Source organism: Aphelocoma coerulescens, chromosome 9, assembly GCF_041296385.1.
Source record: "Aphelocoma coerulescens isolate FSJ_1873_10779 chromosome 9, UR_Acoe_1.0, whole genome shotgun sequence".
In the NCBI taxonomy this organism is placed as follows: Eukaryota; Metazoa; Chordata; class Aves; order Passeriformes; family Corvidae; genus Aphelocoma; species Aphelocoma coerulescens.
The window spans coordinates 20198391-20224357 of record NC_091023.1 but is presented as its reverse complement, the minus strand read 5'-3'; the positions used below and the strand labels follow the sequence as shown (position 1 = coordinate 20224357).

At 45.4% G+C, this 25967-nt stretch overlaps 1 protein-coding gene and 1 long non-coding RNA gene across 5 annotated transcripts in view; one reads left to right on the top strand and one right to left on the bottom strand.

Moving 5' to 3' along the window:
• LOC138114647 (calcium-activated potassium channel subunit beta-2) overlaps positions 1 to 25967 on the top strand; it is a 142905-nt gene that overhangs the window by 84193 nt on the left and 32745 nt on the right. Inside the window, exon 1 of one of the 4 annotated variants that reach the window (XM_069024354.1) lies at positions 7472 to 7522. The exons of the other annotated variants lie outside the window; for them this stretch is intronic. The gene's annotated coding sequence lies outside the window, so the exon portion shown is untranslated. Of the gene's footprint in view, positions 1 to 7471; positions 7523 to 25967 lie in introns of those variants that run through there. 4 annotated transcript variants of the gene reach the window in all.
• On the bottom strand, positions 12026 to 15180 carry LOC138114648 (uncharacterized). Its single transcript, XR_011152707.1, has 2 exons — positions 14968 to 15180; positions 12026 to 13227 (listed from the first exon to the last, which is right to left on the bottom strand). It is a non-coding gene; the product is annotated as an uncharacterized lncRNA (long non-coding RNA).

The following is a 25967-nucleotide window of genomic DNA, read 5'->3' as shown; positions in this document are numbered from 1 at the left end:
AAGCCACAGCTGCAGTAAGTCACTGATGCTCCAAGGACACCCGAGTGGCTCAGCTCCACGAGCAGATCTGGCTCAGGGACACCAGCTCTGTTCTTCAGCATTTGCCCGTTCCCAAGACATCTGTCACCTTGCAAATTAACCCAGGCTGACATTCAGCCAGGCACAGTGAACCTTTCAGCAGCTGCAGTGAACCTTCCCTGCAAGTTCCCATCTCAGATATTTATTTCAGTATTTCTTCCTTTCACATCTCTACTATTTTTACTATTTCCATCAGTCTTTTTGGCTTGAACTGAACTGTTTGCCTTCACATTACTTCCGTCATTGCCCATATCCAATACGTGTGTCAGTGACTGCAAAATTCCATGAAGCTTAACTAAATCCATGTTTTCTGGTAAATAATAGCAGCGTGTCCCCCCGTTCAAAGAAAATTATGAGAGATTTATTAATGTAGCATCAAATGAATTCCTATTTTATGTAATTATGCATTGAATTTAAAAACGATGTCATGCAGGCAATCTTTAGAGTCATAATAGACAATCTGTAAGAAAGAACAAAGGAAAATAATGTTAATAAAACATTATGCCCTAAGCAAGAAATATGCTTCATATATCAAACATGAGTAAAGACAGTTATTTGATATAAAATGGAGGTGTGACCTTGTTGCAGAAGTGTTCATTACCTAACATTGCAACAAGCAAATTAATGGATTTTGGAATGGTGCAAATAACAGTAATAATAATAGTCATTTTGGTTCCTGGCATTTGCTTGCTGACAGCCAGATTTAGCAGCAAGTGGTTTGTGTTATTTTTTTATGGAAGGGATTTCAAATAGAATTCCACATAACCTTAAAGACATTACAGAAGCATGTGTCTAGCACAAGGGTATTGATGAGTAATCAAGGCTTTGCAAATGCTCACAAGCCAAGAAGTGGAAGCCCATAAACAAAAGGCTGGCTGCCAGAAGAGTGTGTGCTTTATGCAAGGACACAGGTACGTGTGGTACTCTCAAGTATACAACATCCTGACATTCCAGTCCCCACATGGGAAGGTGATGATTGTTACGGTTATTATGGAAGTTACTCACGCAATTTCACGTGCATTTTGCGTGTGATAAACGGTGATGAACAATTAGTCTGTTGATGCTCTTTGAGGGAACTGTAGCACCGCTGGGAGGTGTACAATTGTCAGGTTTGAATTCCTTCCTCTCTGCAGAGTCCCTTGTTAAGCAATGTTGTCTAAATTTCCTCCTCCAGTAGGTCCCAGTTCAGTTCTGGCCCTTCTGGGCTGGACTGTGGCTGCCCAGAGCCCTGTTAGCCAACACAGCACCACCTCAAATTATCAGCAAGAAACTTCAGCATCTGATGGAGAAGGTTTGCCCTTCCCACCCCCTCAGCCTGTCTGCAGAGCACCGGGAGCAGGCCACAAGAATGATGTGCTATTCCAGGCAAAAATTTACTGCAAGAGTGACTGCTGCTCCTGGAGGAGTTGGACAGATAGGGAAAAGCTGATGGCACTGCAGTGATAGAGAGAGCACTGAAGCACACTGCCCCAGCTGAAGGATGTGCTGCCAAAATTTACAAAAGGGAGCAGGAAGCACTGTGCAGGGGGTTTTACCTCATTAAACCTCACAAAACCTAAACTGGGCCTCAGGAGCAGCTTGTGATGGAGCAAGTATTCTGTGTGGACCTGGCAGGATTGCCTTTGTTTTTCAACAAAGATCACAAATAGATTTCTAAAACACTTTGATGTGTTTAAAATGGTGAAGTTCCTAGGCAAGCAGGTACAATAAAAGAAACATCTCTGCAAATGGAAACCCTCAGGCATATATGCCTTTCTAAATGCTATTAGAATTTTAAACTCTGATAATTGCTTTGTAATGTAAGTAATTGCATTATGAGCATGAACACCACAGCTCATGCATCACCACGGCTGCACTTTCGGCTCTGCCTTCAGTCATTTCCCTCAAAGTACACTCTGATTGCAGTAGGCTTCAATCTTACTCATGGCAAGTACTAAAGTGAGATCATTTAATGGACAAACCTGCTTTCTCTGCAGCTATCTGTTCAAGACTGGCAGAGGGAGGAGGCCCTGCACTGTGGGGCAATGCTGGGCACCAGCTCCAATGCTGCCAGCTGGGAGCCTGTCCCGGCATGGGAAAAGAGCTCCAGCAGCATTTCCAGAGGGCACCTAATGCCTTTTGGTGTCTACAGCCGTGATTTATTAGAGACCAGTAGGACAAGGCAACTTTTCTAACACAGAAAATTTCCCTCCTCAAAGTGAAACAAATTAAAATGGAGAAGGCTGAAAACAAACCTGGTTGCACCTTTGCAAGCTGTTGTTTCATTCAGACTTGCTCTGAATTTAGAAGCTTCAGAGGCTGCATCTAAAATGTACTCAGTCTGCCCTGGGTTCTGTGCCTTTCTCCTCACCCATCACCACGCAGGCTGATGTCCAGCTGCCCCACACAGCCTCCTTGCCCCAGGGGCAGGTGCCAGGGCAGACACAAGGAGCTGCCTTCCTCCCCTCCACCTCTTCTGTGGACTAAAATACACAGTAAATCACAAAAAAACCCCCAACTGCACCAGGGAGGGAATGAAATGAGGAGGGAAATTTCCTGGAGGTTCAGGAGATGTTGGATTTGGTACGTGGCAGCCAGCAGCTCCCCAAAGCTGCAGTAGGATCTCCATGGTGCTGGGCTATAGGTGACCAGCCTGTTGCTGGTAGGTCCTCCCATGAGTTTGCTGCTTATGCTTTTTGTGGAATTTGGGCTGAAATTGTGTGGTGGGTGCCTGCTGCTGAGTTTCTGGGGTGAAAGTTTCACAAAATAGCATCACAGTTTATGAGCAGTGGCCTGGAGAGGAAATGCTGTGTTTTCTCTGTGTTAAGAGCTCTGAAGCATTTAATTGAAAATCTTTAGCAGCCCTGTACTTAGGAAGAGGAGCTGGGAATTTAATGGTCGGGTTTTGATGTCAAATGTGTGCCTTTCGCTATTTCTGGGGAGAAAAAAACAAAGAAATAAAAAAGCCAAATTGAGACCCTATCCAGCTTTGAAAATATTCAGTAAAGACCTCAAACAAAGGTGCCAAATTCTGCAGTCAAGCTTTCTCCTAGACGTCCTTCTCCCCTAGATCCCAGGAGGGGACACGTTCTCTCCCAAGTCCTTGGGTTTTGGGGCAAAAGCAAAATCTCCTCTCCCTGTGTCCTTCCACAAGAGCCATCCCAGGTGCACCCCGCAGCTCTGAGCCTCTTGCTGGGTGCTCAGGACTGGGTGCATCCCATCATAACTGGGGACAGGGCAAGGGTTGCACTGTGCACCCACAGATCCCAGCATGACAAGAGACCATCCACATTTGGGATAGGAGTCTGTTGTAACCACACCTGTACCCGTGCCCCAGACCTTTTGGCCATGCTGCTGTTGTAGTCATTATCACTCCTGAGAGTGCTGCGATTTTCTGTACTTTCAGTTCCTCAATTACATTGATTATCACATTAAACATTCCTGGTACTACAGGAACAAACTAAAAATAATAAGCTTGTATCTTCCTAATACAAATGAAACCCATTTGTACTACTAAAAGTGTAGCAGGTTCATTGTTTCACAGTAATGAAGCTTTCATCTCAAGAGATTCAATTCATAAAAATACTTGCCAAGGCTTTGCATATTTTCCTTTTTTTTAACTGCCATCAATGGTCCTTTAAGTTCATATCTTATTCAGCATTAGACCAGCAATTGAAATAAAAGGGAAGAGACACAAAAAAGCAGAAAAACCCACCATCTCTGATGGCAGGGACCCCACATCATCCTCAGCCAGGCAGCCCTGTGCCCACCCAGGCTGAAGGCATTGTGCACCTTCCCCTGCTATAAATAGCTGCAGACACCTTTGTTCCACTTCCCAAAATAGAGACACGTTGCAAAGGAGATAGGAAGAGCAAAACACTGTACATAAGCTCTGTTTTTATATCTATAAATATGAATTTGTAACCAAACCCACACAGGCTGGGCAATAGCCCAGCTGAGGAGATGCTATCTGCAGGCATCTGCAGGGGAACCAATTGAAGGATGAAGGCACCAGGTGGGGATTGAGGAACAAGCAGGTTTTTGATGCTTTTCCACTTCTCCCCATGACATGGTCCAAGTCACAGCACTGCTATTAAAATGTATAACATAAAAATTGAGATCTGGCCACTCCAGAGTTTCAGCGAAGGTAAACAATCCATCTTCAGTTCTGCTCACTGCCTCCATAGGTCAGGACAGGCTTCGAGGGAGCATTTCCTGCTCCAGAAGAGTTGTGTGGAGGCACATGGCACCCAGGCTCTGCTCTGATGCTCCCCCGGGGGAGATGAACTCCTGCTACCCCTAGGCAAAACAAAATGATCCTGCTTTTCCCAGCCTGGTGGCTTCTGGTGACAGAATGGCACTGGGTAACAGTGCTGCTGGACCTGACCTCCCTCCATCCTTCCCTCCATGAAGGGATCCTGGAGATGAAGCCAGCCAGGACATGCCTGCAGACATCCCTCCCATCAGGGGCTCCATCTGCTTCCCTTCCATCAAGAGGCACAGGCTCAGAGATCTGATAGTAGCAAAGGCTTTCAAGTTTCAGGAAGGACACAAAGGCAGGAAAGAGGTGGAGGAGAGGCTTCCCCTTGTAATTTCCCTTCAAGCCTGAAACAGCAGCACCTGACTCCACACAGTGGGGTCTCACCTGCCCACGCCAAGCCTCAGCACCCACAGTGGCAGCAGGAGAGCAGGAAGGGGAAGAACAAGCTTCAATCTCCCCTTTCCTCCCTGACTGGGGTGGAAGTCAGGCCTTGCTTATCACAACTTGGATTATCTAAAAACTCATCCCTTAATCACAATGAGGTCGTGTACCCGACATGCTCAACTGCATCAACAACGGGCTTAAATATATCAGCCCTCACTTATCAGAACCAGTTCATTGTCACCCATACTCCTTGATAAATGAAGGTCTGAGCACTTTTAGCTTTGCTGGTATGGGCAACACATTTACACTCTGGCTTTTTCCTGCTACAATTAAAGACCTTGAAACCACAGGTCTGAATCAAACAGGGCTGGATCAGGCCTCCCCAGGCAGACCATATCATCCTGGGTCTCTCCCCAGATCTTAGAGATGCCACACCACCTTATGGGAACACAGATTTTGTCCCAAATTACTGACATCCATGGAGTATGATCTCCTTACTGCCAGAGCTGCCTGGAAGAGCCTTCCTCCAGCTGCTGGTGCTTCCCAGGGCTGGGCAAGCTTTCATAGTGAGCTCAAAACCCTCCTGCAGGGATGGAAAAACATCTCATGGATCTGGTGCTTTGTTGCTGTTTGTTGTGATGATTCAGAGGAATTAGTGCCATGGGATATAAGGCAAGTGAGGAAATATAGAGAGGGCTGTGGGTTGCCCCGTGTCTGCTTTGTGAAACTCCCTCGCTCTTCACCCTCCCTCTGCTCACTTCTGGCAAGGGCTGCTGGAAGGGTTTGGAAAGAGGAATGTAGGAGTGGTTTTAATTCCTGATTTATCTGGTAAAAAGCATTGGAAGCAGCTCAGTTGCACTCATTTAGTATTTTATTCACTATGCTGGTGGGCTCGGCCTCCCAGAAAGCCCCACACAGAGGACAGTCCTGCTGGGACAGGCACGGCAGGCACAGGGAGTTGGAGCTTTCTGTCTGGTGCACAACATGAACACTCACCTCCAGTCCCAAACCATTCCCTCATCCCTCAGGAGCCCCAGGCAACTCTCACCACAGAGCTCCCTGGCCTCCAGCATCCTTCACTTACACTGACTTGCTGAGCACAAACACTCGCTATTTCAAACACAGAGCATTCTTAGCTGCACCTTGGATCAACTTTTCCAGCAATACTCGTTCCTAGGAAAAAAAAGTCTTCAGTGAGCACCTTCCCTGCAGCTTGAGCAGGCACCAGAGCACAGGCAGCACTTTGCGGTTTGTGAAGAGGGGGTCAGGCAGCAGGGGCTCATTACCAGAGCCAGAGGGCAACCAGGCAGCATCAAACCCACGAGGCACACCTCCTGCAGAAAGTCACCCTGTCTCTGAATCTTTGTACTTGGCCATCAGTCCCACGCAAGGCCAGAAATCTGGCTTATTAAAGCATGAACTGCTGAGCCCCTCATTAAATGCCAACCTCATCTTCTCCTGGGTTATTATTTACCCTGCAGATGGGGTTACTGACCCTGGAGCAGCAAAAAGGATTTCTAGCACAGATGAGGCAATTGGGGCACATTTGCCATCCATAGGGTAATACCATGCTGTCTCATAAAGAAGTTGCTTCCCACACACATCAGAAAATATCCAGTATAGCTGCGTGCACACAAGGCATATGTTTCTGTATAAGGTATCTATATAGTGTAGCTCCCCTTTCTGCTTTCACTGTGTTTTATCTTTAAATTGGGAGAGCTTTTTAGTAGCAAATCATCAGAGAGGAGCTGCTAGTTACCAAGGAGATTCTCTGATGAATCAGAGACTGACTGGTATAAGACCTAGACAGGCTGTAGCTTCTTAATTTGCAAGACCTTACATTTTAAACAGGGGAAAAAAAGATCCTATCACAACCAACTGTGGACCTCACCAGCAAAAGCCGCTTTTCTTTTTCCCATAGAAGCGAACAACAAGAGCACAGCACGGGAAATCAGTGAGCAGCCAGAGACGAACGGGAGCATCTCTCCAGCACATTCTTGACTCAGAAAAGCAAATACCACCCAAGGACAAAGTGGTCTGATGGAGGTGACTGAGGGAAAGGCTGGGAAGCCCCTGAATTCACACCAGCACGGGCAAGGGTACGCAGGGATGAGTGAGCGCTGGAGAAAGAGCAGCGCGCCTGCTCCCGCACAGCCCTGACATTTCGGGAGGCGGAGGGTGCACAGCCAGCGAGGTGCTGCCTGTTTGTGTGCTGGCCACGGGCTCTGCTCAGTATTGGGACTGCCCCAACCCTGATCTCGTTTTTCTGCCTGACTCCTGCAGCTTTCTTCCAAGGAGCAGGTGAGAGGGATGAACTTTGCCAAATGACAGAGGAGGCACCTACTCCACACCGAGCATCCTGCCCTGATGGAAATGGCCATCATGCCCCAGAGGAGTCACGGCAGCCAAGGATGCGCAGGCAGAGCGGATTTCAAGAAGAGTTTTTATAAATGTGGGGAGAACAAGGAGCTTCGTGAAATAAAGTTTGGAGAGAGAAAGCTCAGCTTTTTTTGGGTTGACTTTATTCAGAGGGTCTTCACACCCACTTCCTTCTGACAGCTTGTTTCTGTGTAGTTGCTGAATTCTGGTGCTTTGCCTCTATTTAAAAACCAAAAGTAATTAAAACTTCCTGGGAGCTGTGAAAGCAGCAAGAAATACTTGGACACATTGAGAGACAAGATATTTGGAAGCCTTCTACTGGTAGATAGGCTGTTTTCCCAAAGGTGGGAACTACAGAAGTATGTAGATGAGAGGGAAAATCTCCCTGTCACATCCCATTGAAATCTCCATTTTAGGCACTGCTACTCCGCTGCTGCTCAGGTAAACCTGATCCTTATGGGGGGAAGCTGCTGGATGGGCTGAGGCATTTGGGATGGGAACAGCGGGAGAACTTAGGGAAGTACTGGGGAATGGAGAGTAAAGCATGTATTAGAGCAAATTCAGGTTCTACTGCTAAGTGTACACTGGAAAAGGAGTTCCTGGGGCAATTACATCTGACAAGAGGCTGGCACAAGCCAGGCTTTAACTGAGGAGTCAAGTGAAGGACATTTTATTAGTCAAACAGTTTCAACTGCTGCTTTGAGTTTAAATTACACTTGTTCATCTGAGGAATGAATTCGCTGTTGGTAGCATTTGTGGGCTGGAGCTAGAGGCTTACAGTAATGTCTAAGTGATGCATATTGTGATGTTTCAACTTATTAGTGTACCCTATGGACCTCATTTGGAAAGCAAAATACTCCAGAATGCTGCAATAGAGACTGAAATCAACATATGGGGTAGGGAAGGGACACAAGAAACACTCCCTGACAGCTAGCTGCTCTCAGAACCACAAAGAAAAACTGCCAGGAAATTCCAGGCTGTGGCTCACAGCCAGGGGGGAACTCACTGTCCATTCCCCTCCAACTTCACACACAGGAGCTCATACAGCATTCACTGGCAGCGCTCCCCAGCTGTGTCAGGCAAGCTAAAGATGTAGGAGTAACAAATTAAAACAGGCTGCCAGCTTTAATGCACTTATTGGGGCTTCAGGTCTCATTGACTTTGTATTTATGATCTGTACTGGTTTTAGGGTGGAGTTGAACTCATTTACATGTTTGCATGTAAAACAGAGAAGGACTAAGGAAGCAGTAACTGCACACAAACTTCCCATAGGCAGAGCACAAACTTCCACACTCTTCCCAGCTTCCAGGCATGGCAGTATACCACAGCAGTGCCATTACCCCAGCCCTGGGCTGGTTGGGAATATCCATATTCCTCAGAATGCATTCAGAGTTCATTTTTCCAAATGTGTACAAGCAGCAGAAGCTGCTGGAACAGGAACTGTATTAAACACAGTGATTTTAATCCACACAGTGGTTTTAATCCCAGAGTAGCAAACAGGCAGGTTAGGGATTTACAAACAGAAAAACTGAGGCAGAGAGCATTTAAATTCTTTGGATAAAAACTTGAAGCTGAATAGAACAGGTGTCCAGATGGGAACTTAAATCTTCACTTGCACTTTGTAATAACATACTCTGGACATTGCTTACTTGTGATTTTTGCTGCATAGCACCATTGGTCTGAGCACGGGGACCAGCAGTAGCAAAGCCCCTTGTGGTGTGATCCCTGGTCTGGAGGAGCAGCTGCACTCTGCCTTCCCTTGTGAATTTTGACTGCAGTAAATGAGTAGGAGATTGAGAGTGGTCTAAAGTTAAAGTGGCTTCGGAATTAGGTTTGCCACCAGCACCATTTACCTGTGTAAACACCTGGAGTAAGATCAAGGAAAGAGGTAGGGATTCATGAGGAATGTAAACTGCCAGGTGAAGGGTGGTTTCCACCAAGCAGTGGTGCTTGACAGCACATTTGGTTCCTCCTACTAACCTGGTGTGGGAATGAGGAGAGATTTTGTTAGATAACACTAAAATACAAAGAGACTGGCAGAGCTTGCTCCAGACCTCCACACATTCCTACGTGGTGTTTATCAGTTATTCTCAGCACACAGAGTGTCTGTTGCTGAGCACAGAGTCCAGGCACTGGGGAAACCTATGAAACAGCCATACAGATTAGCTCTCTGTCATAATCCACTCAGTTCCACTGGAGGAAATCCTGTCTTTTCCTAGGAGGCCTTCATTGCACCACTAAAAACCTTTTTACTCTCCAGCAGCCCCTTGGCAGGGCAGGTGGGTTTTGCCTCACAGGGATACCCAGCAGTAGCCTCAGGCACTGGGTCCTTGCCACCCAAAAAATGTGGGTAGATAGATGCCACAAGGTATTTTCCCTGTGTGCCCAGCATGGTGTCCCAGCACTGCCTGACCTCAGCCACTACCCCAGGAGCCCCAAGGCTGCAGTGGGTTGAGTCAGCCAGGTTCAGGAGCAGGACTCAGGAGCAGCCCAGCACACCCCTTGCCCTGGAAGGCAAAGCTCCGTGCTGGAACAGCAGGGAGGTGCAGGATCATTCCTGACAACCTTCTCTGAATGACCCACATTGCGTCAAGGGCTCTGGAGGGAGTCTGCAGCCAGCACTCTTCAGATGGGAGCATAGGATTTGCAACGTGGGGCCCAAGAGAGACAAGGAGCACAGCCATGGGCAACGAAAGCAGAAGGCCTCAGCACCCTTCCCACCTTCAAAGCTGGTAATTGTTTCTTATTTCCCTCTCTACTTTTTCTTTTAAAGGAGCTGGAGAAGTCACCCCTTCTCTGTGCTGCTTTGCATGCCAGGTGCAGGCTGCTGGGAGATACCAACACCAAGCACTGAACCTTCCAAGTCCAGTGCCTTTCAGGCTACTATCCAGAATGCCAGAGGCAACCCAGCAGACTGGAACATTGCATGTGTCCAGAATGGCCCAACTCCTCTCCTCTTTATCCTTCAGGATCATTTGGTAGGTCAGGGCATCCATAGCCAGGTGCAGGATGTTGTGCCAACAGAGGGCAGGGATAGCAAGGGAGTCTCCTGGTTTTTTGCATGCTTGTTCAGAGGCTGCAAACGCAGAAGTACAGCTGCTTGCAGCACTGCAGGTGAAGGGCAGCCAGAGGCAGCACAACCCTATCAATCAAGGGGTCTGCATGAGCTTCCTGAAATGATGCGTGGGGGGGGACATTCCAGAAGTCCCCACTCCCACAGGATTGTCCCTTTGGAACACTGCAGCTCTGCAGTGCCTCGTGGGCTGAGCAATGCTTTTGGCTCATATCTAGTTTAAATGCAACAAGCATCCTTCCCCTACGCAGGTGCAAGCCACAAGCACCATTATTCCGGACATATGAGACACTTACAGCAACACTGCCTCTCTCTTAATGGAAGAGAGGCATCACAGCAGTAGCTACACCATGGGCCATTAACTTACTGCCAGGCAGATTGATCCTAGACTTTAACATGCATTTAACTAGAGGTCTAGAGCAGAGATAACGCAGTGCAACTGTAGAAATGCACTTTTACAGGAATAGCTTTAGTGCTGGTTGAACTCTGTGGCAAAGCTGCCTCTGGCTTCCATGTGGCCAGGGACTCACTGTGTTCCCAGGCAAACACTGTTGGGTGGAATATTTGGTTGTCAACAAAAAGTATGAGGCAGTGTAATTTCATTAAATGTTTCACCAGAAATTAGGCAGAAAAATCACTTAAATGTCATTTATGTAAAACTTCCCCAGTACAGAACTGAACATCTGCACTTCTGATGCAGCCCCACAGATCCTGGTAACTCTTGTGCTTCAGGCACATAGATATTCCTTGCTGGGCTGCATTCAGATCAAGTTAGCTTCACTTAGCACAGCACAGGCACATACCTGCCCCTTACTGCCCAGCCATCATCTCCCAGCTGCACTGTTGGGGTGTGCAGGAGGGATAAGAGGACAAATTTCTATATAATATCAGTCAGTTTAATTGCAATTTGCTCAGCAGAGCCCTGCCCATTTCTAAAACAGGTCACTTGTACCCCTCTCTTGGTGAGCTGGTCTTGCTAACTGGTACGTGTCCAGCAGCAGTTATTTTCCTCCTGATATCAATGGATTTAAAATTGCCTTTAATTTGAGCTTTCAAAAATCCCACTTTGTTTCTCAGCAATTACCTTCTGTTCTGGGTTTGAGCTGAACAGTAGCCCTCCACGCCAAAGACATGACAAACTATCCATTTTTTATTCTGCTTTAATTCTTAACTCTGTTTTTGATGTGTAAAGGCTGGTGGGGAGATGAAATGTATCCTATATGAGGGAAGCACCAAGTTAAAAACCTCAGGAATGTTTTAAGCCCATCCATGTCCCACTCACATGCTTACAGTAGGGTTTATTCTGCTAAAAACTGAAGTCTGATCCCTGCTAACGACACAGCTAATTATCTCCGAGTGAAGCTGTGAGGTTCTGAGGAGCACTGGACATTTCAGAGGCAGGGGAGCCTGTTGGGAAGAACTCCAGCACTGCCAGATCACCTGACAGGTCTCAGCACTGGAGGCTCCCCTCCAGGGACCAGCAGGTCAGCATTAGGAGGCAAAGGTTGTTCCTGGGATTTTCTGTCAGCACAAGGTCTGAGTGTAGAAGGAAAAGAGCTTTCCCCCCTCACCTCATCTCCAGCCCTCTCACTTCCCACTCAGCACATGTCCATCCTTCTGTGTCCCCCAGCTCTGTCATCCTTATTAGATTTCCTACCCAGGCCTTATTCTACCTCCCCAGCTGTCCTCAAGCTAAGCACTCCATCTGACACTGCAAATGGCCTTATTCTCACTGTCTCTTCCCATCCCTCTGCTCTCCATCCCAGGGCCTCCTGCCCTCTGCACTGCCCCCACACCAGCTCCAGAGCCATCACGACATTCTTATATGAGGGATAGTGTGCTTTCAACACCTTGAAAAAACCCTCCAGCCAAACTATTAAAACCATTTAATACCACTTCTGACTGGTACAGGCATTGAACTACTTAAAATAATTGCATTTCTCACTAGTTACAGATAAAACAGACCCTTTTTAATCATTTTTTAATCATTAAGATATGGCCTAATGTGCATTACGAGATTATTAACAGCCCCATAAGTGACATAACAGATACAAGACCAAAAGCTAAGTCATAAATGTTCTCAGATGCCTGTAGATTAATCATTTTACATCTCCATAGGAGCATTCACCAAGGCTTTCCATCATCCTACAGCCTTAAAGCCACAGGACAGCTCTGCCTTTCCTACAGGAGGTACTTGTTTGCCTCCAAATAGAAGTTGTTGAAAAAGCTGAAACAGGACATAGAAATTTTGATTATTCATTTTTCTGTTTCACCCAGTGACAAAACAGTGCCTTGGTGTGTCTATCCTCTACAGCAATTATAAAATTAATATTACTTTTAAAGTGTTTTTTCTTCAGCTCTTTCTTGAAAGTATACATCCTCCTTTCGTGGGCTCACACTGTACTGTTCATATTTTTGAAATTGATTGCAGACACCTGATCCATAAAAATAAGCAATGCCATCAGCAAAACAAGAGCACAGGTGTTGCTGAAAAGTGCAGTCACTGCTCAGAATCTGAGCTTGTGGTTACACAGGCGGAGACAGAAACCCACAGCCTCCTTCCTGCAGCACTGGGGCCAATTTCCCTCCCTTTGGGGATTAAAGAGATGCCCACACAGCAGTGTCTGAGCTCTGTGTGCCCCTATCGAGTGCTCTAAGTGCTCAAGAGGCAGCACAGCTTGGTTTTAATTGCATAAGCACACAGCTTCTTCAAACTCCACTCAGGCCCACACTCAAGGATCTGAAGTGGTCTTTAGAGCAGTCACAGCCCCAGATGCATCAGCCTCCTTTGCATACACAGAAGGTGCATGAGAGCTCCCATCCTTGCTCCTGCAGCACAAATCACAGCGTTTCATTTTATGCTGGTGAATCAAAAGGACCAGTGAATTACTGATGTCAGAGTGGTCAGGGAAAGCAAGACAAAGCTTGAGCAGAAAGGCTCTACCAGAATTCACTGGAAAGCATCAGATGAGTTTAATCCATTTCCTTTTTGTCTTCACAACCACACTCAATGCAGAAGCAGTACATTTCATCAGGGCACCAGTAAGCCACAGCACTGCTCCTAGCCCGGTATCTGCAGGAAGAACCATCGTGTCACACACAAAAACACCCATTCCAGACTGGCCAGTTCTGTTTTTTTGTTTGCACCTGACACAAGCACTAAGCCACACTCATAAGTCAGTCAAAGCATCTGCAGCTTCCACAGGCAAACTCATCATGTGAGACAAGTGGCTCACTTGTTCTCACCATGGTTAACGACCATGAACTTGGAGGCTGAAATTTCAGTTCATGCCAGGGAATACAATAATCATCAATAAATTCTGTCCACAAATAACCAGAAAAGTCCTGAGCTGTGCTATGGACCAAGGATGGAAAGAAGACTACTTTATGCCTCAGTTGTTTGTGATCACTCCAACACTCCCAAAATTGGCTACCTAACAATTATATTTAATGAGTTATTGCTATAGCCTAGCCCAGAACAGCTCAGTGGTATGTCATTAGATCTGCTGTCTGACACTACAGACAGCTGCTCCCATCCGAAATCACCCATTGGAGTGCATGCACTTTTTCAGCTAGAGGCAGTGCCTTCAGAGCTTGAGCATCAGGCCAAGACCAAGCAGGTACTCAGGTCAGGCAATTAGAACCATTAAAGACCTTCTAGACAGTCCTGCATATGCTGTAAGGAAGGGTTGGTTGTTTAGGGGAGGCAGCCAGCAGGGAAAAGGGAAAGCAAGTGCCTCATCCCTGATCAGAAGTATTACAGACTGGAGCTCCCTGTTGTGGGACCATGGCCAAGCTATTGCTTCTCCAAGGACCTGGCCAAAATCCAGCCTTAAAAAGCATTATCAATGGCATGTTGTTAGGTGTCCTGAGGAAGAAGGTATTACAGCAATATGGGTTATCACTCATTATTGCTGTCAATTTTATAGGACAAGTGTCAGCAAAACACAGCCAGGACCTCGTGCTTCTGGTGCCAGCAGGAGCCCACAGCCCTGGAAAAGCAGGTCAGGCACCCTCATGCTTGGCACCAGCTGGGGACAGGGCCACTGCCGAGGGCTACCACAGACAAGCCCTGCCAGAGCTCAAATCTGTGTAACTTTATATCTTTCCCAAAACTCCTTTTTCTTCCTGCAGCTTTAACTGAAAGCCCTGACTGTGCTTTTCCCAGTGAGGTGACTCAGTGCCCACATGTATCTTCTCCTGGCTGCACCCTCACATTTTTCCCCCAGGCTGCTTCCCCATCAGGGGCGTCCACAGGAACACTCAGGCTCAGTCTCATTCTACAAACCATCTGGTACAGGCAGCATCAATCAGCTTCCCTCAGGCAAGATCTAATTATTAACAGTGGAATTTTCCAAATATTGATTCATTTTAGCCTAAATAATCTCATTCTGTTATTATTGCCTACAAAGCTGGTTCTGCTTCACCTTCCACAATACTTCAAAAGTGACTTAGCTGCATCAAAGGTTTATCACATGTAATAGCAGCAGAGCCAGGCCAGGTTTAGCACAGTCCATCAGCTAAACTGAAACTCCCAGACCCCCATCTGCTCCTGTCAGACAGTGACAGGCATAAATCAATACACTCATTTCTGCACTCCTTGTCCATGACTGCATGCCAGCAACAGGGAGGGAAGTGCATACATTCAGCCTCATTGAATTTTAATGTAGATTACAATGAACACAAAAAGTGGCATCTTTGTGCAATACAATATACATATTTCATGCCAGAAGGCTGCAATACAGGGAGTAAAAATATTTAAGAAACAATGTACATATAAATAGGAAATACATCAGACTACTGGACACAGTACCTTGGATCACAAAGAACAGTTTTCCACTTGCTTGCAAGCATTCTTCCCCATGTCCAACACCTCACCAAAAAAATAAAAAACCAACAAAAAAAACCCAGCTCTCAAAATTTCTTGAAAATATCTCACCAAGAAACACCCCAAAACAAAACCCCCAGTCTCCCTCTCTCCTGGGTGAACTATTTCCCTGCTCTTCATCACCCTTGATCATAGGCACCTGGAACTCACAAGCATCCAGCTCACACTGGGCTGATTGCTCTGAATTGCCATGGTTTCATTAACTTCAACAGATCCCTAATGATAATCAGTGTCAGCTGAGGATGCAGGAGCTGTTTCTGCTATTTGTTTATAAACCCAGGCAGTGTTTGGAGGGAGTAGATAAAATAGATTCAAGTTATTTTTCTTATTAAGCCTGAATTTTGGAGGGCGGTAGCTAAAGTTAACTTGCAAGCAAAAGGATTTTCTTTGTAATACATTGATTCTAGCTCTGAAATTCAGGTGTGAGGTTTTGCATCCATTTACTCATAACAACTTCAAGGAACAGCAAGCAGGAGGTAGAAGATGTTTTGGATGTTTTTCTGTTGCTAAGGGAACTTTCTTGATGGGGGCTCTGTGCTCACCACAGCTGGGTCACTTGGGCTTTGCTTCTCTGAGTAAGGGGTGAGTCATGGCTGGAGAGTAAATCCACAAACTTCCCTAGGAATGCCTTTATCGTGTGCTTCCACTCACATGTGAAAATAAAGATTATTAGTAGTAGCTCACAATAAAAAAAAACTCTAGCAACTCTATATTAATACCTTCATTAGTAGTCACATGCTCTATATTACCCATTGTATCTAACCCTTCAAATACACACAGGAAAAATAAAGCCACTGTCTTTACCACACATTTTTACAGGTCCTGTTGTTAGGGAACGTCCTGCCAGTAATGTCTTGATGTTACAACACTTTGAATAACACTGCTTTCTAGTTCCCTTCACATGATACAGCCAAACCCTGGGTTACTCAGCACCAAGTAATTTCTGATACTATTACCAGTAATAGACTGCTGTGTGTGAGGCACTAGTGGTGAACATTAGGTTTCAATTTGCTGTCACAGTGATTGCAAAAGAAGAAAGTTGTGCTTATCAGTGTTTACCAAACCAGTTGGGTGTGCTGACATACAGGAAGGTGCTGGTGAAAGAATGTGACTCACATATGACAGTTACATGCACTCTCACCTGTAAATTTTGTAGACCCTTTACACCCTTGTGCACCCTGTCTCTGACAAGCCACCAAAGAAATACCTCCTGGTTTTGTATGTTCGTTTCGGGTTTTTCACATCTTGATTTTGTTTCTACAAATAATGATGAGCTTGACATAGGACCAGGTGTTTTTAGGCTATCATAAAGTGTGGATATTACAGAGGTCCATTACAAGGCTTTTGTTAATGCTAGCAGATATTGTCTCTTTCTACTTAAGTCTCCATCTGGATAATCATCCAGATTATATTAGTTGAGTTGTTATACTTAGTTGAGCTTTCAGAGCCTCATAGGTCCTCAGCATGGCCTGAAGCTGTTCTGATTGCTCATGGGATGATGTGGTTACCAGAAGTTTGAATCAGACCCGATTCTGCTTCTTCTTGAAGTTCTGATCAAACCTTTGAGCCAGACAGTAGCAGTTGGTATTTCTCATCTCAGTTTTTCTTCAGCAACCTCATGGGTCCCCTAGTTTGGGCAATACCTGTTCAGTATTGCCCTGGAATAGATCAGGAATGGATCCCAGGGACCTGGTAGAGTTTCTGATGAATCAAATAGTTCATCAAGCTGTGCTGAACTGAAGAAATGAGCATTCAGTGACTTGTTTAACTCTGCTTGCCTTCCTGTAATGCAGATTTCATCTACACTTGCAAACTTCTAGATTTTTCATCTGACATTAACAGAAGAAACTAAGGGTTAAGGGCTTAAGCAATGGAGGTCATTTTTCATGTCTGCTACCACACAGCACTGAGAAAGCTGGAAATGCCACATTCTTCTTTCCTCTCCTGTTCCCCTTGTCAAGGGCTTGTTCCCTTTACATGGGCTTTAGGACCTGGACTGCCTATTTCTCCATTTTGCTGTCAGACAGTTTTGCAAGTGTTAGAAAAACAAAAGTCCAAGGTACCACTGGCAGTCACCCAGGAAGAGGGAGCTGCGGGTTTGGTGCCTGCCAGAGACCTCATCCAGGGACCTGGCATTCTCAGTGCCAGGACCTCTGGCTCCAGCCTCCTATTGGGGTGTTTAGAGGACCCTCTCAAGGAAACCAGGCAGGTTTTATTTTGTGAATGTAAATCACCATGAAGGAACGGTGAGGGCTGAGTTCCTGCTGTGGAGCCTGAAGGCAGTCAGAGGTTAGGGGTTTAGGCTGCCTGGTCCTGCCTTGCTTGACTCCTGGCCTCTCTGCTTAGGTAAACAATGCAGGCTGATCGCTGCATGATGCCTTTCCTCAGGCATATGGCTGCTTTCTTTTAAAGCCTTCTTACTACGGAAGTTTACAAGTGCCAAGATAAGCATTTAATCCTGCAGGGCTTGTGTTCAGCACGGTCAGACCATCTGCAGAAGCACTGCTGCTCGTGCCAGAGCACCCACACCAGCAGGACAGCTCAGACAGCTCACTTCAAGTGCCTTTAAGCAGTGGATTTGGGGACCAAAATTTAACCCAAGACCCTCAAGTGAGCATTTGACTTGATAACCCACTGATTTGGGACCTGCTCAGGCCCTTTGATATGTGTCTGGCTGCCTCCTCCAGGCAGGCTGCCTTGCAGCAAGTCCTCATCATTCATTTTAAAGGAGACATGCCAGGACCTGCATTACAGTTGAGATTTTAGCACCCTCTGAGCCTCCAGGCTGGACAGTCTTGCAGTGCTCTTCTCCCACCTCTGCTCACCTCAGTTTTGCAACAGCCACTAGACAGGGAGGATGCTGGGATGCTATTAGTTTGTGGATCTCAACAAATGCAGAGGGTGTCTTAAGGTCAAGGATCCTCCACATCCCTACAGCATCCCCTCCTCCAGAGATGTGTTGAATTTATCAGCACAATCTTTTAATATTTCACAGAATCATTTAGGTTGAAAATGACCCCTAAGATCTAGTCCAACCATTAATTCAGTACTGCCAAGTCCACCATTAAATGTCCCTAAAATATTTACCATGTCCCCTAGTGTCTTTTGTGAAAATGCACTTTGGCAAACACCATATCTCATTTTACCCCTGACTCTATAGGCTTTGCCAAGGACATTGCCTACATGCTATGTTTGGTGCTTCCATTTGCTCATATAAGCTGCTGTTTCCCCAAACATCAAAACATCTCCAGACCACTATGTAAAAGTCTCTCAAAAGTAGAAGAATGAGTTTTAATACTGCTTCTCATGAGTTTAATGGGAGGTTTTCTTGTCTTTACAGTAAAATAATTGCTATTGCAATTTATCAGCCACACAAACATAACCTTGTTATGGCTTGGATAGCAAAGCTCACTGTAAACCTTTGCTAGGTGAGCTGTAGTACCCCCTCTTAAGTTTAGGGTGTTTGGCCTTAGGATTCCAAATTATGTTCTGAGTTTTCAGACATTCCAAAGCTCGGAAGCTGAGATGAGTTAATACCCAAACCCACCTCTACTCTCGAGGCAGCACCTCTAAGTGAGACCTGATTCCATCAGACAAACGATAAATTTATCTCTTGCTGCCAGCTGTGAAACAGCAGGGAGCTTGAGATGAGCATCCACAGCATTCAGCCCCGCAGGCCAGGGTGTTCTTCTTTGTTTCTAGATCTAGATAAAAATCCATCAGCCTTCTGGGAAGGAAAAGGGTGCAAGGGTTAATAGCACAAAAGTGCCACAAGCTGCTAGGTGACTGTTCTGCCTGACATGATGGGACTCTCGTGGAAGCATTGCCTTTGTGGTATTTTAATTATTTTCTTCAGCTTATCTGCAAGAGAAGAACTAATCTTATGTGATATCAGCCACACAGTTCCAGATGAGAACATGTGGAAATTGTTTATGCTACACCCATGCAACCCCCAGAACAGAGAGTAGCTTCAGGTGTGAAGATTCAATGACAATTCCTCAAAGGCCCTCCCAAAATTTAACCCAAAGCCCTCAAGCAAACATTGACCTTGTATCCACTGATTATATTTCTAATTATTTATAAAAACAATGACTGATTTCTGAACCAAGACTTACTGAAGATTTAACAGCTTGGCATTTGAGCATCAGTGACTTTGTTTCACTGAATTTTCCCATCCACTCTCTTAATTTGATGTTACCTCCCAACACAGAGTTCCAGGGCTTCACTGTGTCATGAAAAACCAACAGGCAGCACATGGTGACATTGGAATAAGGCAGTAAATTGTCACATGTTGTTTGGCCACTGACTGCAGTCGTACATGGCTCAAAGAGGAAATCTCAGAGCGAGATCCTCTGCCCTCCTGTCAATACCTGCATCATGCAGCAGGCCATGGGTTGCCTCCAGGACAGACAGAAAATTTAACCCAAAACCAACCTAAATTCATTTGCAAACTTTGTGCTTCTAATCTCCAAAACGTGACTTGCTCTAAAGATAATTCCATTTGTTTCCAGATTGCCTTAAAAAAACCTTCACCTAACTTTGACCTCAAATCCTTCTGCTCCAGTAAGAGCTGAGAGAGGATTGTTCTTTAGGACTCCAGCACTTGTTAATTCTCTTAAAGAGATTACTCAAATCTCCTAAACAAATATCAGAATAGATTCTGGATTAAGCATGGGTGCTAAAACGACCTTGCTGATAAAATCAGCATCATCAAACCACACAGATTGAAGAGGGAAGCCTTGGATGTAATTTTGACTCAGTAGCTACTATCATGGTAAGTTATCAGACTGCTCTGCATCTCTCTCCCCCGTCTCTAATACTCTTGCAATGTTCCTCGGTAATCAGTACGAGAAGTATCAGATCTTCCAGATCCTCATGGGAAAAGCAGTATACTGAGACAGTCACTGGGGCTATGCACCACCCACTCTTTTCTTTCACTAATGCCTATTGCTTTTTCCATTTTGTGTATTTGAGTTATCTGGTTCGTTTTGGTGTCAGCACGAGGCTGGTTTGTGGAGCATCCCAACTCCTGTGTTATTCAAAGTGCCATTGATCAGAAGTGGATTGAGTTTGGTGCATTTGGCAAGGTGCCCTGGCACAGGTGCTTGGGCATGTTGGTGTACCCTAGGGTCCAGCACAGACCATCTCCTTTGCCTGCCACCTCTGGGTGATTTCCCTCGTTTGCAGATAATACCCAGAGTTATTTATGTCCTGTGTCTGTGTGCAGTTTCCTCTGCATCTCACTTGGGTTTCAGAAATAATTAATTCTGAAAGACTGATGTGGATTTTAGCCTTGTAATAGATATTTTCTTAAGAACCAGGAGTGGGTTGGTGAGGTTTGTGTGAAGTATTTTTGTCATTGTGTTGTGGCCAGGAATGAATCCCAGAAATTTTCCCAGGAATCTGTGAAAGCACTTCACAAAAGAGAGGTCATTGCATCACTTTCAACCTACATCTCTTCTGTTGTTGTTCTTTTACAGTTCTTCTACAACCCCATCAGATTTCTGTGCAAGATCTCTAGAGTCTGTAATGGGAAAAATTTTAAATCAAATAAGAATTCACAGGCTATTTAAAAAAATATTCCTTGGAGGGCAAAGTCCCTTACAAGTGAAGCACTTACATTTACTTCCACATCTCTTTACCCAATTTTCAGTTTAATTTAGTCATTTTCTAATCCTAATTTTCCCGTACTGTGCTTACAATATCTAACCAAATATCATTCATGTGGAAACACGATAAAATTCTGCAACAAGCTGGAACTTATGGCCTCTGAACCCTTGTCACATGTCTCAACTGTTAACATGTAACTGCCTCCCTCTCCTCAAAAGTATATCAGTCACTGTTCCCTTCCTGAACACTGTGCTCCATTTCACTGACACAGTTGTCCATTATGGCAAAAGTCTCCCAGACCCATCAAATTTCAAGGGCACCTGATGTAGGAGTACAACCTTTTCCAAAAGATTTTTTCATATGCTATTTTTTGGGTTTCCTTAAATAATATAATACATTTGAATGTTGACGTTGTGTTGTGTTGTGCATAGAAACAGCAAATAATTGTACTGCGTCAAAATAGTGGGAATAGTGTGATTTGTGCACAGCAGTCAGAACTGAGAAACTGTGCGTTGCACACCCTTGACTCCCAAGTAAAAGGATGAGCAATTTGATCTTATTCCACTAAGGAGGGCTGCCACTTGAAGATCCAAAGGCTCCAATTCCATCACATCGCCCCTGGTTCGCCCACTCCAGGTGGGGTGGGGCTGGGACTCGCTTCTGTGCAAAGAACACCATGCAGGGGGGCCATGGTGGACCTGGCCCTCTGATCCCAGCTGGGCTCACAGGGATAAAAGTGTCTGTAAGGACCTCAAGCTGAGGCTGAAAGTGCATCTCCAGATGAGGCAGCTGAGAGACACTTTGTACTGCTGGGTCCCTTCCCTCCACAGCTGCCTCATTCGCTCTCTTCAGGGGGTTAGATTTCTGTGAGCTAATTTAAGGAGAAAAGCCTTTTTAATCCAGTATCTTACAGACTCAGAGTGTGTATATTTTTATATTTTGAATAAAATATGAATATTAAGCTCTTTAGGCAGGGACTTTGTCTTCCGAGATCTCTTCAAAGCCCTTAGCATGCTGCTGGTATTACAGGTGTAAATAGTACAAATGATATAATACAGTTTGGATCCCAGAGATCTGTTTCATTGGGAATGGGCTCACAAAGTGTATCTCTTTGTTGGACAGAAAAGGCTCAGGAATGAGGAGGGCTTTCCCAGAAGTTAGTGCTGAGCCTTGACCTGGAAGAACTTGGGGTCAGGAGACTGGTTTGATTTAGGTTTCCTCATAGTTCATGAGGTTCTTCTTGCTTTGGTTCCAGCAGTAAGAAAGGGACAGCCTGCCCAAGGAACAAAAATACAGTTGAGCATACAGAGCACTCCTTTGAGAAGTGGATGAGAGCTGTTTAACCCTGCCAGATAACAGCGTGTAGTAGCTCAAGGCAGAAATGGAGAATGAATTCCCCAGCCAGATGAAGGCAAAGAGGGGAAAAGGACTTAAGAAAGTAAAACCTTTGTAGAAAAGAATATATTATTAACTGAAAAAGTAATTTAACAGAATAGTAATGTTCTCATACCACTGAGCAAATCTAATACCAACTCTGCAAATTTAATAAAATCGCTGCAAAGGCAGAGAAGTTCAATCTCAAGTGCACTCTTCTGAGGCTGAGGCCAATGCCCATTAAGTGCAATAAAAATACTTCATCAGCTTCAACACCAGCTGGATCAGGTGTCCACTGGATTTGGATTCGCAGTGGCTGCTATTCTCTACAGGGTAATCCACTCAAACTTGCCATGGCGATTAAAGTAACATCCAATTTCCACAACAATATAAGCAAATTCTCAGTATGGAATAATAACATCCTTTAGACTGGAAAAGACCTTTAAGATCACCAAGTCCAGCCACTAACCCAACACTGCTGAGTCCACCACTAAACTATGTCCCTACATGACCCCTCTACACCTCTTTGAAACCCTTCCAAGGATGATGACTCAACCATTTCCACGGGCAACTTGTTCCAGGGCTTGTCAACACTTTTGAAGAAGGAATTTTTTCTAATAGCCATTCTAAACCTCCCCTGGCACAACTTCAGGCCATTTACTCTTGTCCTCTTGCTTGTTACTTGGGAGAAGAGACCAGCCCTCACCTGGCTTAAACATCCTTTAAGGAGGTTGTAGAAAGCAATTAATGTCCCCTACACACACCCTCCAGCCTCCTTTTCTCCAGGCTAAACTCCTGCAGCTCCCTCAGCTGCTCCTCACAGGACCTGTGCTCCAGCCCCTTCCCCAGTGCCATTGCCCCTCTCTAGACCTGCTCCAGCCCCTCAATGTTTTTCTTGTAGTGAAGGACACAAAACTGGACACAGCACTCGAGGTGTGGCCTCACCAGTGCTGAGTACAGGGGGACAATCTCTGCCCTGGTCCTGCTGGCCACACTGTACAAGATGAGAAGCCCTTGGCCTTTTTGGCCACCTCTGACTCATGTTTGGCTGGCTATTGACCTGTACCCCCTTTTCTGTCCCCCGACCTGTCCTTTTCTGTCAGGCACCTTTCCATGCCATAATCCACACAGAATTCAGCAGGCTGCAATGTACATGGAAAACTCTGGCCACTCACTGATATTTCACCCAGCTATCTTGGTTTATCACTTTTTGCAGGTCTCAGCAATGTCTCCCAGTTGAGTGTTCCATTAACTTTTTCACCTCTTGCTTCTTAAAAAAGCCCAGAAGTAATCTTAATCCCCCTTATCTTTCTATGCTATTATCTTGCGGCCTTCCTGGTGCCTTCACTCAGAGACTTTGTGGAACTGTGTTTTTTCACTTAGCCCAAAATTGGCTTGGAGGAAGACAGTGCAAAGAGCTACTTGAACAAACTAGAAACAGAAATTAAAGCCTTAGTTTGTGCCTGACTTTAATTCAGATCAGATTAGAGCAGGTTTTGTTTTGCTGCATTTTACGAGAAGGGAACATTTCTCATTTGAGGTAGGAGATTGATTCCTATTAGATCCTCCCTTTAGATTAGTCCCTTGGATGATCCACACACTCTGGCCTACTGGGACCAGCAATTAACCCAAACCTGTCAACTCTGGAAAGAATGTCACCATGACATCAGTGGTGTCCTTTCCCCTGATGAACTCAGGGTGTCTGTAATGAAAAAAAGGAGGTGTAAGATTGGCAACTGTTTAAATAAAAATGACCAGGAAGAAAAGGTAGAAAATCTACTTCCTTTAGCATGGGATTGAAGTAATTTTGTGGATCATACATCTGTTATAGCTTGCTGTATTAATAAATGCAGTACAGAAGCTTTCAAGTTCAAAGCAAGTCTCTCAGTTTATTGCTTCAGAAAGTACAGCCCAAAAGCTATTGATCTATTTGTACAGATAAGCACCCCACAGAGTTATCAAAATCAATGCAAACACTCAGGCAAAAATTCAATGCAAATAATAATAAATAAGTACAGGCCCAGGAAATAGAAATGTAAGACTGAAAACTAATTGAAATTCTGACCCAAAGAATAGCTCTTTATATGCATTTCTTCAAAGGCAATTCCAAAAAGGGGAAAAAGAGTGCAAAAAGTGGAAATTTCAAGGTGGTAGACAAAAAGAGACAAGCAGCATCCAGAACAAAGGAGATGGGCATGGGCTAGGAAGTGATAGAAGTAACATTGGATTTTTTTAAAATTATATTTAATATCTATGAATTTAAAATAACTTTGTACAAAAGAAGATCTAATTTTGTACCCGTGTTCTTTTCTGAGTTCAAGAAATGTTTTGACATGAAACCTGTCTCTGTATTGCTGAGCCATTTTCATCTGCTTTGGTTGTCTCTGAAGCTGCCAAGGAACGGGATGGGATGGGATGGGATGGGATGGGATGGGATGGGATGGGATGGGATGGGATGGGATGGGATGGGATGGGTCTGGGCCAGTCATCACCACCAGTCTTTAAAGTACATATCAGCCAGTTCATCAGTTCAGGATTCCTGCTGATGACTTTATGGTAGAGATTGGGTCATGCCTATCCTGAAATCTGAAATTATTTCAATTCTCCTTCAAGGCCTGATGAATTCCAAGAGCTCCAACTGGACTGTGCTGGGTACAGCAGTACAGAAAGGCCATCCCCAGCCCTGAATAACTCACAACTTGCTCTAGTTTCATTTCAGGTGTGGCCCAGACAAAAATATACAGGCAGGTTCAGACCAAGTGTTGCCTCACCCAGTACAGTGCATTACCTCTTACCCTATAAAGTAAATCCCAGTTGTGAACAGCCCTGCTTTGCTTGGCTTTAAATGAGGAATGGCAACAGCGTAGTTTTCTGTGGAAAAAAGGTCGCAAGACATGTATAATTTCATTTCATCCACTTTAGTGTGGAGAGCTTACAAAATTTACAATTATTACCAGATAAAAATTTTCATTTAGCCTGGGAAAGATGAGTCCTTCGGGAGAAGTTCATCATGTTTCACCAGGAGTTAAACTTTTCCTAAAATCAAGAAATAGGCTCCATTGCAGTCAGTAGAACAGACATATATCTTGTGCACTGTTGCTGAGAACATCAGATGTGAATCAGCACTGCCTCATCCCAGGTTGGCTCATCCCAGGCTGGCTCACCCCAGCCACCAAGCGCCTGCTCTCACTGTGGGCAGCCTGAGCACACCAGGAATGTGAGCAAGCAGGAGTTTGGCAGCAGGCTGAACAGCAGAGCTCCTTGGTACAGCCACATGCACACGGACAGAGCCAAGAGCTGCCATCTCTGCAGAGGTGACAGGGCAGTCACTCTGCTGGTACAAACTGCGAGGTCAGCAGAGGTGCCCTGATGGACACTGACCCTGGGCAGTACCAGCCAAGAGAACAGACCCAGGTGATGGTGAGAAGGAACAGAGTGGGGAGAGGCAGCAACCACCAGGCAAATGGGAGAGGAGAGGATGATAGGGAGTGACCTCAGGTTACCACACACAGTATTTAAAAGAAACAGGGAAGATTAAGCTCTCTTTGACATGGAACATAATTAAATGGTGGAGCTTCTTGGCAAAAGAGCCAGTGAAGGCGACAGCGGGAGATGACCTGGGGCAAAGACCCGCTCTGAAACCTGCCAAGCACAGGATACCAGGAGGGTCTGAAAGGTCCCACTGGCTGCTCACAGCCCTCCTTGCAGCTTGGTGCAGGTTCATCCATATCTGCTATTCCTCACACCCATCCCCAAGCACCCGTCAGCAGACGCTCAGCACTGAATGTGCTGGACCTGGGTTTCACCCAGCTCCTTAAATACTTTCCAGGTGGAAGAAGCAGAGGGCAGGACACAGGCTGATGTAATTCAGCTCCACTGAAATCAGACCAGACAATCCTGGAGGATGGGGAACACTACTGAGTTTCATACACGGTCCAAAG